The following is a 16,638-nucleotide window of genomic DNA, read 5'->3' as shown; positions in this document are numbered from 1 at the left end:
GTAGTGAAGTAGGCCTAAATATAGGGTGTAAGTGTTTGATTTCAGAAAGTAAAGGATGGATGAATAGATGGATAGATGGATGGATGGGTGGGTGGGTGGGTGGGTGGATGAGTGATGATTGGAAAGATGGGTGAATGGATGGATGGATGGATTGTTGGATGGGTGGATGGATGGATAAATGGGTGGATAGATGGGTAAGTGGGTTGGTGGGTGGATGGATGAATGGATAGAAGAATAGGTGGGTGATGGATGGATGGTATGGTGGCTGGATGGATTGGCGGGTAGATGGATGAATGAATGGATGGATGATGGATGGAAAAATGGATGGGTTTATGGATGGATATATGGATGGCTGGAAGGATAGATGTCGATGGATGGAAAGATGGATGGATGGATGGACAGATAGATGGTATAGTGGGTGGATGGATTAGTGGGTAGATGGATGAATGGATGGATGGATGATGGATGGAAAAATGGTTGAGCTGATGAATGAATGGATGGAAAGATAGATGAGTGATGGATGCAAAGATGGACGGATGGATGGATGGATTGGTGGGTAGATGGATGAATGAGTGGATGGCTGGATGAATGGATAGATAGTTGGGTAAGTAGATGAGTGGGTAGATGGGTCGATGAAAGAGTCTCAACTTCATGGTTTGCTGCCCATCCCTTTCCATCCTTCAGGCTATTTGCTGGTCCCATGCAGAGGTTAGGAGTAGGTATGCTGTTTCAGGAGCCCCAGGTACAACCTGTGTTATCTTAAGCGTGCAGTTCAACCGCTCTGCTCCTTCTCTGTCATGTCCTTAAAGCAGAGAGATCCATAGCGCCCATTTTACAGGCTTGTCCTGGAGATTTTGTGAGAAAGTCTGGGTCTAGATGGCCTAGTGAGAGCTCAGTAGATGATACCACAATGGAACGAGTAATCATTAAATGTGTCCCCTCAAATGTACTTGAGGGCAAAACTCTTGAGTGGCTCAAAAACAAAGATAGTCGTTTTCCAGTGGAAAACTGTAAATTCACTTAGAGTTTTAAACTGAATGATCCCAATTTTACACTTACATCTCATCCAAGATGAGACACTGGAGCCCACAGGTATCTGGAATGGTAAGACATGCCACACACACACACACACACACACACACACACACACATAGTGCGCATGTCAATCAAAATGGGGAAGATAAATAACCGTGTGCCAAACACAAGAACGATGAGCTGTCCCCACTCAGACTGGTGAGCAAAATCAACGAAAGAGCAAGTGAGAATATCGTGGGGATTAACACATGGGTCCCGCAGTGGGACACCCAGGAATTTGAATCACACCTGCTCCTAGCTCATGCTTACCCAGGCCAAGCAACTTCCATTCATCAGCTCCCCAATCTAGAAAAGATCAAGAGCGTCCCTCCCTCCCTCGAAGGGGTGAGAAGGAGTCAATGAGGTTATGTCTGTCCTGGTAGCGCTATTACATTGTGCTGATGGTATATTTTTTAGGTATCTTTGTCTTACCACAGAGCCTGTGCTAAGTGGAAATGCTTATGCCCGATTAGTGCCTTGCTTGAGTCTCTAGAATCGATTCTGGAAACTGGATCCTTCCCCCTTTTCATTTGTAAAGTAAGGGAGGAAGCTGTTAGCGCGTTTTCTCTTAGCTTCTCCCAGAACACTGAGCTTTTACAAAATGTACTAATACTCTTGATTTTAAACATTTTTCTCCCAACTACCAATACGGGCACCAGACGCTTACTAAGAATCACATTCACGGTTTGCTTTAACCTTCATCGTTCCTACAGCTTTTGGCAAGTGTAGTGAGCATACTGTAGCCAAGAGTTTCCGTGTGAATCTCAAAGATAACTGTCTTGCCATCCTATCACCTCGGCCACAGCAAACAAAACTCCAACCTCTGATCGAGTCTTTTCCACTTAGAAACATCCCTTTGCCGTTCAGATTTTTAGACAAGGTCTAAGATCCTTTCTCTCTCTCTCTCTCTCTTTTTTTTTTTTTTTTTTTAAGGTGAGGTTTCAGAGCGGAGTGTAAATTCTTATCTTGTTCGCCAGCATGCCTGGATAAACTTACAGCCCGTGACTTAATGAGACAACCCTGTCCTCTTGATTCAGCAAGGTCAAACATCCATTTTTTCTAACTTTGTTTCCTGGTGAACTGAAAACCTTCAGAATAATGGTCGCTGGCATGTGTCAAGAATTTACATCGGGCCATAGTCTTTAAAGACAATCTACGCATATGAACATACTTATCACAATGACTCCATGCGGTAGGCATCATATTATTATCTTCATGTTTTTTAAATTGTTTTAAAATTTAAATTCAATTAATTAACACACGGGGTATTATTGGTCTCGGAGGTAGAGTTTAGTGATGCATCAGTTGCCGACGACACCCAGCGCTCATTCCATCATGTGTCCTCTTCAATGTCCATCGCCCAGTTACCCCATCCCCCACCCCTCCATCTTCATGTTTTAGATTGGGCACAGCCGGGTATCCCACTGATGAGCTGCCCAAAGCTGGGTATAAGCCAGGGAAGGCTGATTCTATGCCATGCTTTTAGTTAAGACTCCCCGACCCAGGAGGTTGTCCCACCTTCTCCCACACTCGTGGAAAGGAGGGGAATCTGATTTGCATAATGCTCATGACATGTAGGGTACCACTCAGGATTCTCCATGTTCAGGCCTCCCCGGTCTTAGCACAGTGCACCCCAAAACATGGCGAAGGGGCTGGTTATGTCCGGGACTCCATCCCTCCTAAAGCTTGGGCACTAATTCCTGACAAATCCCCTACGTGACCACCAAAGCAACCACTTCTTGACCACGTTACCTGCTACCTTCAATGAGCCATCCCCCGTATCAAGATTCTGAAGCCCCTTTCCAAAGGGAACATGGTACCCCCCACCCAGCCCCTTCCAACCCTGGATCCTTTTGTTGGGAATGAATGTAGACCACAGAAATTATCCCTTAGCCCAGCTTTTCCCCCGTATTTTCCTTCTTTGGATTAATAGCAAAATAAATGTATTCTAAACACAAGAGTTACTATTTTTTCTTTCACCCAGTGGAAATTGCACTTGATAGGTGTACGTTTCCAGCTCGATTCATTAGTCCTTCCACCCTGTTCTGGGTTGAGTTGAGAGCCTACTTTGCATCCTACGGGGCAGGGGGTGTGTTGCCTAAAGGGGCAGCTCAGAAATCGGGCACACGCCCAGTGAAAACAGAGGGCAGTGGTCCTGGGCAGCTATCCAGGGCAGGGCTGGGCGGGGGGAGAGGGGGGGTTGGTTGCTTCCTGAACCCTCCAGAGATATGGAGAAACCAGTCCTCATTTAGGAAAATGACCTCAGAAGTGTTCTGGTGTTAAAACCCTAAGAAGTGCTTGCCGTTGCTTTTTCGTCGTGGTGGTTTTAATAGGAACAACACCTTTCACACCTCTCAAAAGCATTTGAGAGGTGTCTCATTCTGCAGAACACACAGAGACTAGACGATGCCAACCTCATGTGAGAAACACCTTCCTGTCCCTGCCCGTCTGCAGGGACAGTGGATTCTCTGTGCATTCCAAGCACGACCATGCTGGTGAGCATGGCCGCCACAGCTTTGTGAACCATAACGAGACAAAGATCTGGACCGACGCCGTGCAGTTTCAAAAATATTTTATTTTCTGGAATAGCCATAACGTCTCAGCTTTGTCTTTGTTGCCTCCCTCCGTGTGGGGAGGCAGAAGCTATGATGGGACAACACGGAGGGCGCCATACATCACACCTGCGAGACAGAACGATGGTAGCATTTGAGGAGGGTGTATAAAATGCTCACCAGGGTGCATACAGACAGGATGGGGGGAGGGTGGGCGTTGCCGGGTTGCACACTGCCAAGTACATTCATGGAGACGTACACGCCCTGCGTGGCAGGGCCCCCCTGAATTGTCATCGTGTTTCCCTCAGGTTTGAAACAAAGCTGAGGACAAAGAGCTCAAAGTCCTTCGTGGTGGCTGGACTAAGGCAATGCAACTCTTACCGCATGATGCCATTGAGAAAGTGCCTGATGCATTGTGGAGAGTCCAAATGTAACGAATGCTAGGTGTGTTTCTAGAATGTTCCATAACTCTCTTATTCCACGTGCAAATTCTCCCGCCTGTGTCTTATGGGGTTATTCATTTCTTCCAGAACACGGTTTCTTCTCCTTGCAACAGACTAACAAAAACATTTGTCCACAAGGAGGATGGGGTCTTCCTTGTGTCTCTTCCTCAGAGCGTTTGCTCTGCAAACAGGAGAAGGCCAGAAAGCACTGGATTGCTTCTGAGATGACATGGGTCAGGCCCCCATTGTGCCTACCTTATCGGTGGTATAATCTGAAGCTGATTGTCCTCTGGACGTCTCCAGCCGGGAATAAGAGGTCACACTTCCGATGGTCTGCCCTACGGGCGTTGGAGCCCCTGTGAGTTACGACTAGGCACAAGGGGAAGGCTGATGAGAACTTCACAACAGAGTGGGCCAGGCGGGTGGGCAGAGATGGCTGGATGGGACCACAAGGGTGGACGGAGGTTACAGATGTCAGCACTGGTCCCGGAGGAGACACTGCCCATGAGTCCTGACCGCCTGGTAATGGCTTGGCAAGATGAGTGACAGGGGGACGGCCTTCATCCTCATTGATGATCACCCCACCCTTCACCCCCACAGTGCAGCTGGGATGGCATGCTGGCTGGCAGTCTCCAGAAAAGGGCCAAGGAGTGACCTCCAGGGATCCGCCCCTCTACATTGGAGTCCTGGCCTGCTGGTGGCCCACGATGGAGATGTTCTCATAACCTCTCGGCTCATACCTGGAGAACAGGTGAACAAAGGCTCCACAGCCACCAGAGCGCTCTGTCCCTTCAGGGGCCCTTAATAGGTAGAAAAAGAAAGAAAGAAAACATAAGTGTAAGGGGGAAAATAGTGAGCAAACAAACCTAAATGTATTCATTGCTGCTGAGAAGCCACTTCACCCAGCATCCACATCTTGGTTCCCGATACATGCTGAAATCAAAGAAACTGGGGCTCCCTGGAGAAGTAGCTAATTCTAGGACTAGGGCTTGGAAGACACAGATTGTGCCTGGAGCATCTTGTAGTCCTAGAAAGCAAGGAGATGCTCAAAAGCCAAAATGTATGGGGACTTGTCAAAGGGATGCAGAAGCCAGCCTGAAAGAGATCCCAATGGCCAACACTGGGCCAGTTTGAGAATAACAATGGAATGCCATTGGGTTGTAACCCCACGTGTAAAATAAATAGCCACATGAGTCCATACTGATGTAAATACATCATTGTATATACTGACAGATGAGGGAGAAGAGATCCATGTCCCGTGCAGAAGAATTCCAAATAATTTATGTAGGGACTCCACCCTCGGTAAACTCCGATTCCTTAAGTGTGTGCTGCACGTGGTGACATCCTTCCAAAAGGTATGGGAAGAGGGGGAGAGACTGGACCGATAGCACCTCAGCCAAATGACCACGACCAAAACCCATAGTGATAAGTCATGTGGATAGTAGGCACCTTTGATAAAAAGTGCTGAAAATGGCATTTCACCTCTGTGGTCTTCCTCTCAAAAACCAACCACCCAATCTGTTCGTGGCAAAAACATCAGACCAGTCCCCATAAAAGACATCCTACAAAAGGCCTGATCAGTCCTCCTCAAAGCCGTGAAGGTCCTCCAGAACAAGAAACCTGAGAAATTCCTTGAAGAACTGCCCGAGAAGGGTCACAGCCAAGGAGAACCTAAGGAGACATGAGAAGTAAAGAAATATTGCGTCCTGGAAGGCATTCTGGGACAGATCGAGGGCATTAGGGAAGAACTAGTGATATCCAAATAAAGTTTGGAATTTGCCTGAACAAAAATGGCAGGAGGCTTGACGTGGGTCTTCATAAATAAAATTTTCCATTGGTGGATTGTTTCTATTCTGCGTATGGCTGAACCAAGTAGAACCAAGATCTGGCCATCTGGGGTGTCTGAAGCTTTAGGAGACATTCCGTGCAGCATACTGGGGCTCTCCGGGTCCCTGCTATTCTCAGGTCACCCAAAAAACCAACTACCCATGAAACAAGCAGATCCTTTGGTCGTGTGTAAACCCAGGCAGGTTGTATGGGCATGTCCCCCAACCAGGAACAGTTCTGGTCAAATAATTCCACATTTAGAAAACAGCCAGATGGTTGATAATGTTCTCTGAGGACACTTGGCCAGGCGGGCAGCTACCTCCACGCTCACCCTCATGGACCACCAGCCCCTCCACTTTTAGCAGAAAGCGGCACAGCGTTTTTCCCAGATGGGATGTTCTGAACATGGGGGACCAAGCCAGACCCAGTGCCTGGGGGCCCCTCCTTCTTCCAGGTGGCATTACCTTGGGGGTGATGATGAAGTCTCAGTCACTCCTGGACCTGATCTGCAGAGTACAAGCTACACTGCAGAGCTTCCTGCCCTGGGGCATGCAGTGTGTGTGTGTGTGTGTGTGTGTGTACACTGTTTCTCTACCTGGAACGCACTCGGGAGAACTGTTCCTTTCCCTTCAGGGCTTAGTCAACGGTCATGTCCCCAGAGAAACCTCCCCGCCACTTCCTGCCTTGGTCCTACTTGGGTTCCAACGCCATGTTTCTGTAGCACAGACACTGAGCGTTCTGTCTACCAGGTGTTCCGTGGCATCCTGCCCAGACTTCTGTTCCAGCATGGATCGAAATGTACTGCTGTTATCAAATAACCTTGCCATCTCCCCAACCGGGAATTTACACTCAGAGAGTAGGAGCAACATCTGGGAAGTAGGTCCTGGAATATGGAAGGAGCTCAGAAAGGTTTAACAGACTACTATAGGGTGAATTGATTCCCCCTCAAAAATTCCCATGTTGAAGCCCTAAGCCCCAGGACCTCAGAATGGGACTGTATCGGGATATGGGTTCTTTAAAGAGAGGATTTGGGTAATATGAGGTCACTGGGCATAGATCCTCATCCAATAGGACCGGAGTCCTTGTAAGAAGAGGGGATGACCATACAGGCACGCACAGAGGGAGGACCACGTGAGCACACGGGGAGAACATGGCGTCTACACGCCCAGGGCAGAGGCCTCAGCAGAAACCAGCCTCGGCCCCACCTGGATTGCAGACTTTCAACCTCCGGGACTAGGGACAATAAATGTTTGAGCCCCCTGGTCTGTGGTACTTTAATTATGGTATTCCTAGCAGATTCATACAATGATTGAGTCCAATAGCATATAAAGCAAAATTCTAGCTCTGCTATCCAATCTGGTAGCCGCTAGCCATGAGACTGTTGGCATTTTAATCAATTAAAATTCAATACAATTATAAAAGCCCGGCCCTCGGTGAGTGTAGCTACCTCCAAGGGCTCGGTAGCCACATGTGGCTCCTGTATCAGACAGAGCGGGTCTAGAGTTTTCTCCCTCCTCACCCATTCTGCTCTTGGTTGGATTCCTCCTCTCTGACCCTGTAGGAAGCACCGTTTGTCTTGTCTCCCTTGGCGAACCTGTGGTCCCCTCCCAGCTGTGCCCAGATGGAGGCCCTCGGACGGTTGCACCATCTTGAAGTGATGTTTGTCTTGTTCCCGCTGGGGCTGTGTAAGTGCACACTGTTGTCCATGGGTGGGAGGGAGACCGCACTCATGAAGTCCCATCCATGTGTGGGCCACCACTCAGAGCTCACCCCGTCCCCCACAGGCATGGAAACCTCCGCCCCTCGGACTCTGGGAGGGGGGGACAAAGACAAAGCTATTTCTTCTCTTTCTTTTTTTTTTTTTTTAAAGATTTTATGTATTTGACAGAGAGAGACACAGCGAGAGAGGGAACACAAGCAGGGGGAGTGGGAGAGGGAGAAGCAGGCTTCCCGCGGAGCAGGGAGCCCGATGCGGGGCTTGATCCCGGGACCCTCGGATCATGACCGGAGCTGAAGGCAGATGCCCAGTAACTGAGCCACCCAGGCGCCCTGACAAAGGTATTTCTTACAACAGTCCAAGGACTCCCACTGAGGAGCCAGGGCTGATCACCACATCACTGCTAGAAGCCATTTTTCTAGGTGTTCTTCTGACTTTTGCTCATTTTTACCCACTTTGAAGTGACTATCTCGTTTCCTGGAAACTTTCCTGGTCAAGGACTGACTCTTCCAACACATCATGATTTGGAACCTGCCACTTTGCCAGAAATAGCATTGTTACAGGATTAATTTGATGGAAGTCCTCAGAATGCGGTATTACATAATGGCCCCCTAAGGACGGGAGGTCCTGATTCCTGGAACCTGTGGATGTTGCCTTACGTAGCAAAGGGGATATGCTACAGATGTAGCGAAGGATGTGAGATGGGGAGGTGATCCTGGGGTGTCTAGGTGGTCCCACTGTCCCAGCCAGGGTCCTTATCAGAGGGAAGCAAGGGCATCAGAGGAAGGAGAGCTCGTGTGGTGATGATCCAAGGAATTCAGCCACCTCCAGAGGCTGGAAGAGGCAAGGAAAGATCCTCTCTTAGAACATCCACAAAGAACCAGGGCTGCCAACACCTTGATTTCACTGGTGTTTTAGGGTGCTACACTTGTGATAAGAGGTCACGACAACCACGGGAAGCGAACGCAGATGTTACCGTATCAGAGCCAGGCCTGGAGCCTGGGGTTGCCCGTACCAGCTGGAACAGCAGAATGGCATCAGGGTGGGCCATGGGAATGACCAAATCTGGTTCATGCCTCTTTTTTATCATTCAGCTGTGTTCTGACCTCTTTGTCTCAAATGCAACATCTCAGAATTGGAGCAGTCTCTCAAATTGGTGCAATATCTTCCTCCTGAGAACATCTGCGTTGCGTATGGGCAGGGAGCTCCCTCCAACCCCACCCCACCCACCTGTGGCTGTGCTGATTCCAGTCTGCAAGCCCCAGACCACAGCAGTAACGTGACACGATTTCCCACTGCCCCAAACGCGAGAGCAGGTGGCCCCACCTCCTAATTTCCAGTTCTACCATTTCCTCCCAACTGGGAGTTTCATTGATTTCTGTCCTTGACAAATTATCTCAATGCATTTTTGCATAGGGACCCATGGTTCTCAGATAACTGTCAGACAAAACTGGATAAGAATGTTTAATGCGTGGGACGCCCGGGTGGCTCAGTCAGTTAAGCGTCTGCCTTCGGCTCAGGTCACGGTCCCGGGGTCCTAGGATCGAGCCCCGCATCGGGCTCCCTGCTCAGTGGGGAGTCTGCTTCTCCCTCTCGTTCTGTCCCTCCCCCCTGCTCATGCTCTCTTGCTGTCTCAAATAATCTTAAAAAAAAGAATATTTAATGTGATACCCATCCTTTTGACTTACACACAAATTTTGTTTTGTCTTTGTCCAAACATGGAAGCGCACACACACGCATGCACACACAAAATCCCTCTGGCTGATAATGATCAGTATTCCTGCAGAGAATGAAGCTTTGGTTAGAGATTGCCATCGCACATCTTACTCCTTGAGCCCACTAAATCGCCAGCCAAAAATATACCCCAGGAAATGTCCAATGGGATCAAGAGAGAAGCCATCATTCCGGAATCCAAATGATGACTAAACGGGGCACCCCAGATGATTTCTAGGTTAGTATCTGGACCTCCCTCGTTTTTGCTTTGTTCGCAGAGGCGCGGTTGGCTGAAGTTCCCTCCACTGGGGATGCCGCCAGGAGTGGGGAAATGTAGGCCCCAAAACAGGTCACCCGGCTCAGAGAGAAAGCAGCTTCTCTTTATAGCACGCTGGACTAAATAAAACCACGAGTCCAGGAGACGTGGCCTAGGGGACTTTTTTATTCCAGGAGAAGAATAATTATTTCCTAAATATAATTCCTTTGGTATAAGACAGCCCCTCCTCATGGCTGTGCACCCTAGAAACACAAGTAAATGACAAAGAAGAGAAAGAACCGCCAGACAGAGGGAAAACCACAAGCTGCTAATTCCTGTTTTTCACAATGAGACTTTAGCTTCCCTGGAGCATGAGGATCCACGGTCCTGGCCAACCTGCCTAAAGAAAAAAGCAGGAAATTAAAAGAAAATAAATAAAACCAAAGGAAAGTGTCTAGGGTCGGTCTGTTCTGCAATATGGCAATGTGTATGTTTCTAGAAATCACGGTGCTATGCAAATCTGCGATAAAAACCAAAGAGTTTACAGGGATACGGCATTAGGGTCACAACACCCGAGAAATTTGTCACCGACGTTTGGGGAAAAAGAAATAGGAATCTCAGCGAGGGGTGTCGTGGATTTGCAAGTACTCAGTGCGTAAGAGAGGAGGGAGCACCACCATGAAGGGGGCCGTGTACCTGGATGCCGTTTGTTTGTGGGGTTGGACATCTGGAGAGTTTCAGCTTGTCACCATGAAGGGGAGGGACAGGTGGTCCAGGACGGACAAAATTTATGATGACAGACGTGGGTGCAGCCGTGCACATTTGGCTCAGTCCAGCTGGGTGTCTCTGTCCGGGTTCCCTCGCTATTCCTTGCCAATGAACGGCACGCGAGCAAACACAAATACTCCAGCATGCTCACCGCCTCTTTCCTGACTGCTCAGAGGCAACCTTGTATGTTGGCTTGTTAGCATTCCGTTCCCCAATCTACACTCCGTACCCCATTTGAAACACTTGCTTCGGGAAGGATACATTTGTTTTGGGAAGGGTTCATTGTTGCATTTCTACCTGCCTGCCTCTACCACCTTATTCAGTCGACCCTCTTGTTTTTTCTTGTTGTTGTTGTTGTCTTGGAATTTTTTGCTGACAGGTGATGACATCTGACTTTCCTGTTGTTGTCATCCCCGCGAGACTCACTCTATGGGTGTCAAAATGGTAAATGGTGAGATATTAGGCGATGAAGTCATTTAGTTGTCACGGTGGTTGTATTCGCATGCCCCAAGCGTGGTGGTAACGTAGGAAGAGTGACATGCCTGTGCGCTGTGTGCGGACCATCACGCGTTGGGAGACGTCAATGATGGGCTTCCACTTGATGGCCTCTGTGCATTTCTTCTGATGGAGCTCCATGATTGTCCCTGGGGATGGTCTACCTATGGCGCCCATCACTGTGTTTGTGCAAACACCACCGCTCCTATGGGTGTACTTACCTGGTACAGTGGGTCCCACGGAGGCGAAGGTGGATGGAACACAAGGTTTAGTCTGCTCAGATGGTGAGTGGTGCACAATGGTGTACAAAGAAACACTGCAGACCCCTGGCAGCCTGGCCTCCAGACCCCATAGGACACAGCTCCTTAACGTGGGAGGTTGGGCTGGGGTTTCACCCACGCACAGGAAAACTTGACAGCTCACCCCAGGGCGTGTGTAAGAATCATGGGAAACAGTCTTCATCCCACAGGAGGTGCTCAATGCATGCCCGGTCCTTGCTCCCAGGCCCCACAACTCCTACTTGCAGGGAACATGTGAATGGAGCATTTACGAAACAAGTGTACTTGACCTTTCCCTCCCGGGCCACCTGCAGATTCAAAAGAGCATTAACGTTTCACAGTATTTCTGGAACTCTTTTGGAACGGCCTCCAAGCCCTGCCTAGACCTACCCTTACGCTCACACACATTGGAGCTTAAAAGCCACATTTATCAAATTGGCTTCCAAACTCATTCCCCTGGCCCTGGCTTGGCTCCGAAGGAGGCTTCGGTTTCTGCAGAGCTCCTGGCCTCCGCCTGCAGGGAAGCACACACGCCCATGCATGGGGACTCACAGCAAGGCTGGCGTGGCTTGAAAGATGCCACCGCACCTTTCAGAGAGGGGAGCCACATGGTGTGGGCATGTCCCCGCTGGGGACAGAAGGCCCCCTCTCTGGAAGTCTCCTCTGGAAGAAGCCAGCAGCTCCTGGTGACGGCACGGTGTCAGAAGGTCCCATAGCTGCCTTATTACCTGCTGTTGGGTGTCGCTAGACCAAACGTGGGGTGGGGGGCTTACAGGAGCATGATCTTTTTGGAACGGGAATGACTCATGAGGCACACAAGGTGTGTGGCTCATTGCACGGGATTGTTCTGCTCCCCGGACTCTTGTTGGCTTCCCATCCCCGCCTGGGGGGTTGCTGACTGGCTGGCTCTGGGGACATGGGGATGGGGAAGACAGGCAGCTGCATGTTTCTGCACCTCACCTGCCTCCCGTGCCCCGCGGCCCCCTTCCAGGCTCAGACCCCCATCCACGTTCTGTTGCACGCTCTCAAGAGCTTGACACAGAGGAGCACCTTGGAGCTGCGACACGGACTGGCTCTTCTCCCCTGCCAAGCACCTTCGAGCTCTCCGCGACCTTTCTGCCTGCCCACATTTGTTAGAGGCATCTGCAATGCAGCCCAGCTTGAACGTGAACATCTGTGACGTGGGGCTCGGCACGGGAAGACACAGGAGGATCTTGCCACAGTGAGGTCGCCGGGAATCATCTGACAGGGTGGCATTTCTTGCTTAAACCGAACATAGGTTTGGAAGCAAGGATCAGATTGCCTACCTATTCTTTTTCCCCCTCACTTAGCTTGAATTTTAAAACGTTCACTTCTGTCAGAGAAGCCTGCCTATCGGGGACGCGTGGTTCTCGTACGTGGACTAGTGGTCTCTTCCTCAATTACAACTTTGAGGAAGTTCGCTCTCATCCGATGGACGACCAGCCTCTTTGTAAATGTCGCCCACATCCCCCTGGTCCTGGGTTCTGGATATTCTGCTTTCTCTCATCTGATATTTGTAAGCAGATCAAATATACTTATTTCTACTGATTATTCTTCCAAAGAAGCTGAGGATCCCAGGTCGCCGCTCTTTCCCCGTTGGAGACCCTCCAGTTTGGGAAGGATGCAGGAGAGACACATGACCCTCCAGTTTGGGGAAGGGTCCCTAAACTATACAGGATCCAAAGCCTGATTCGCTCGGGGCTCATATACATATTCTGTTTCAAATACATGAAGTATTTGTGGTTTTTTTCCTTGCACCAGAAACATGACCACCAGCTTCCAAAACACGGGCACACTCTTAAATTCATTTCCCTCCCCATTTGCATGCCGGTTATCCATATTAGTGAAGAAATAGGTCCAGAGTTGTTTATTTTTTTCCCACTGAAACCTGTGTGTGCACTACCTAGAAATATACAGTAGTTATTTCGTAATCCATAAAAAAACTTAAAAGAGAAATATGATTGCTAAACCGAAATGAGCAGCTGAAAATAGAAATGGACTTGAAAACTTTTTTGGAAAGGCAATGGATGTGAGATTTTATTTACACACACACACACACACACACACACACACACTCACACACACCCCACAAGTGCGTGCGTGCGGGTCAACAGCCCAGAGACGATCGAGGATTGATTTTCTTGTGCTCTTGGGAAAGTCATACGACCTTTCTTCTGTGGTCTCACATTTCCCCTCCGTATAATTGGGATAATAATTATATTCATGTTGCTGCAAGGACAACGAAATGCAATGTAAACCCCATCCTTTTAACCCTGTGTCTTGTACTTAGTCCGTCACTCTGAACTATGAGATATAATTGTTACTTATAGGAAACCGTGCTTTCTGGTTTTTGTTTTTCGTTTTGTTCTGTTTTTGTTTGGGCAGTGGTGCAATCCACTCAGTATCTGGTTGCCCATAGAAAATGAGGAAGGGGAGACATTGTACTGATATTTCTGTCTTGAGACACCGTTTCCGGCTTTTTTCCAGATCATCCTTCTTCTACTTTGATTCAGGGTTCATGTTACGGGACCCGAGACTGATTTTTAAGGGATGTTGAGGGTTTTGATATGGATGCACTTTCCCTGTTTTTTGTTCTTTTTTGTTTGTTTGTTTGTTTGTTTGTTTGTTTTGTTTTGTTTTAGGTGTGAGATCCCCAAATGGTCAGCATGATCTAGAGGCTCACCGGGAGAGCCGAAGGATGAGAATGTCCCCTGACGGACATGGTAGGGAGCCGGGCATTCACTTAACAGAAGCAGAGAAAGGTCTTACGTGAGCAAGACATGCACCCCATCTCCAGCCCGAAGCTGCCAGTGGGAATCTGTCATTTTGACCAGGGACGACTCTGCAAGTCCCAGCTGTGTGACCTTGGGCAAGAAACCACCTCCACCTGCCTTGGTTTCTGCACCTGACATGCGGAATGTTTGCGATGCCCTGGCCTCTTCCCCGGGACAGTGACAACGATCCAGAGGGACACCATCTGGGATGGGCTTCTGCAGATCCCAAAGGGGCTCTGTGAACGTGGGTGATTCTGATGCATTTTGCCTATGGGGTTCTGGTGCTATGGTGGGCAACTTGGGGTCTGTGTATGGTGGGGATTCCTGTCCCCTAGGAAGGGCGTCCTTTACCCTGTGTGCCTTGCAATTTGAATTCTGGAATCCTACGTGGCGTTCTCAGAACCTGTCAGTGCAGGTGGTCGTGACTATCAGGCAGGGATATTTCCCTTAATCGTCCACGGCTCCCCTATGCTTATGGCGAGCCCCTAATCGATGGGGAGGCATTCTCTGGCAAACTGCATAAACACTGCTCTGTATCACCCCAATTGAAAGCATCAACTTTAGAGCATCAGCTACTCTGTGTGTAGTAGGGTTCACATAATTAGCCGTGTGGACCGACCACCTGGCCACATGGAAAAATCCTGGCTGGTGTCAGTTATGTAATTTTCGACTATTTTAATTGTCACTGTGTTTTCATGTCCCTCCTGGTAGTGACCAACCTCCCTCCTCCCCCAACCCCCTCCACCGGCAATTTCCTCCAGGGAGGCTCACCCCAGAGCCACGCATCTGATGTTGGTGCCTGTCTCCCGTTTCCCGACTGCTGAGCCCACAGGGTATGTGTTTGGTATAATTTTGGATCCTGATTCACGTGCTGTGTGTGGGATGCAGACGTGTGGAGCTCCACTGGCCTTTCCTCCTCGGTGGGAATCATGCCAGGGCCCCACATTCTGGAATGTGGTCGCCAAGCTCCTAGGCTGTGCCTGCTAAGCTCGTTGCACCTGGTACCTGAGGCACCGTGTTGCCTCCAAAATCCATCACAGATACTCTGTCCGTTCTGGTACCTCGGGGTTGTTTGGGACTGAGCTGGTCTTTGGGAATTCGAGCTGGAGGTGTGTATGTGTCTGTGTATGGGGGGGGACCTTGGGGAGATACTGGGTTCTGGGCAGGGCCTTCTAAAGATACACACGGTATATCACAGGAGGCTCTATCTGGTCAGCTCCGCAGAATCCCTTAGGAAAGCATTTCCACCAGTGACATGGTCGGGGGGAGGTCTCTGCAAGCCTTTTTGCATTCCCTCAAATACTGTTCCTTATCTTGAAAATGGGCCTCCCATCGTCTGGTCCTCCTCATCCCCACACACTGGATCCTGGAAACATGCCTTCCCCTGTTGCTAGATCCCTCGGCGTCTCCACACCAGCATTAACTACAGGAGGAAAACCACACTGGCGCCCCCCCCAAACCCCCCCCCCCACACACACACACATACCCCCTAGCCGCCCCAAACACACCGTATCTGACCGTCTGGTCCCCCTTGGGCTTCCGAAAAAGGTTCCCGGGGACAAGGAGTCGCTCTGCGTTTTCCGTCTCCTTAACCCTCCAGTGGCTGGAAGTCGTGGTTAGGAAGAGACTAAGGAGCGTGCATGACACAAAGCAGGATTTGGCAAGCCCCGAGCCCCTGGGTGGGGTGGTAGGGGGACAGCTCCCATAGGAGAGCCGGGACCCACATCCCCGGCTTGCCCTGATTACCCAGGAAGACATCCCTGTCTCTGCAGACGCATAAATTGGCAGCCTGTTTTAAACTGGGTGTTTTTCCTCACAGGTTGTGTTTGCAGACCAGCCTTCAAAGGGAGGCATTTTTCTCGCTAACGAGCTATTTATTTAAGTCACAAACTTGCTCCGGCGCACTTGGTGGAGGGTAAAAGCTTCCTTTTTGTCCCATCTGTCGCTCTCCTCCCGGGCAGGGGTGCGGGGACTGGAAAGCGAGCCCCCTTCCTGAGCTTTCGACTCCCTCCCGGGGGGCTCCCCCCCGGGGCCGTGTGAGCAGGGCGCACCCACCTTCCGACCTGTTTTCAGTTTTGTTTGCAATTGCTCCTCGGAGGTGCCCCTCAGCGGCGGCGGCTGGCGATCGCGGGGCCCCCCCAGTCTGGCCGCTCCGCGGTGCGGGGCTGCCTGGGGGTGCGGACCTGAGCGCCCGGGTCCCCGCGCCCTCGGACGAGGCCCCTGGGAGCGGGCAGCGCGCGGCACGCCCCGGGCCCCCCGCGAGCCCGCCTCCACGCGGCGCAGGTGGCGCCCCGAGGCTGGCGCGCCCAGCGTCCTCGGACCCCAAGCGCGGGCGGGACCCGCCGGGAAGGGCCCCCCGGAGCCCCGCGGGGAGTCCGGGCGCAGCGCCCACCCGGGGACGGTCCCGCGCCCGCACCCCGCGCCCTGGCGAAGTTGCGGCTCCCCGCCCGCGTGCACTCACCCGCTCTCCGCGCTCGGTCCCTGAAGGTCACGGCCCGGCGGCGGCGGGCGCGCGGCGGGGCCCGGGGTGGGGGGCGCGCGGCCCCCATGCTCGGCGCGGCGGCCCTCGGGGCGGGGCGCCCTCAGCGCAGCGGGGCCCGGGCGCCGCGGGGCTCAGATCCCGTGGTCGCAGTCCACATCGCGGCAGATGTACCAGAGGATCACGTACAGGATGAGCAGGATGGCGAAGATGAACAGGGCCACCAAGATCGCCTTGGTCA

The 16,638-nt window shown here is 50.9% G+C and overlaps 1 long non-coding RNA gene across 1 annotated transcript; it reads right to left on the bottom strand.

Moving 5' to 3' along the window:
* Positions 1–3,629: 3,629 nt before the first annotated feature.
* Positions 3,630–16,455, bottom strand: LOC112812853 (uncharacterized). The gene is made up of 2 exons (XR_003205378.2): positions 16,380–16,455; positions 3,630–4,869 (listed from the first exon to the last, which is right to left on the bottom strand). It is a non-coding gene; the product is annotated as an uncharacterized lncRNA (long non-coding RNA).
* Positions 16,456–16,638: the final 183 nt, after the last annotated feature.

Source organism: Callorhinus ursinus, unplaced genomic scaffold (assembly GCF_003265705.2).
Source record: "Callorhinus ursinus isolate GAN/ISIS: 27379988/994484 unplaced genomic scaffold, GSC_fseal_2.0 scaffold16, whole genome shotgun sequence".
In the NCBI taxonomy this organism is placed as follows: domain Eukaryota; kingdom Metazoa; phylum Chordata; class Mammalia; order Carnivora; family Otariidae; genus Callorhinus; species Callorhinus ursinus.
Note: the sequence above shows the minus strand (reverse complement) of the source record. Positions and strands in the feature narration are given on the sequence as shown.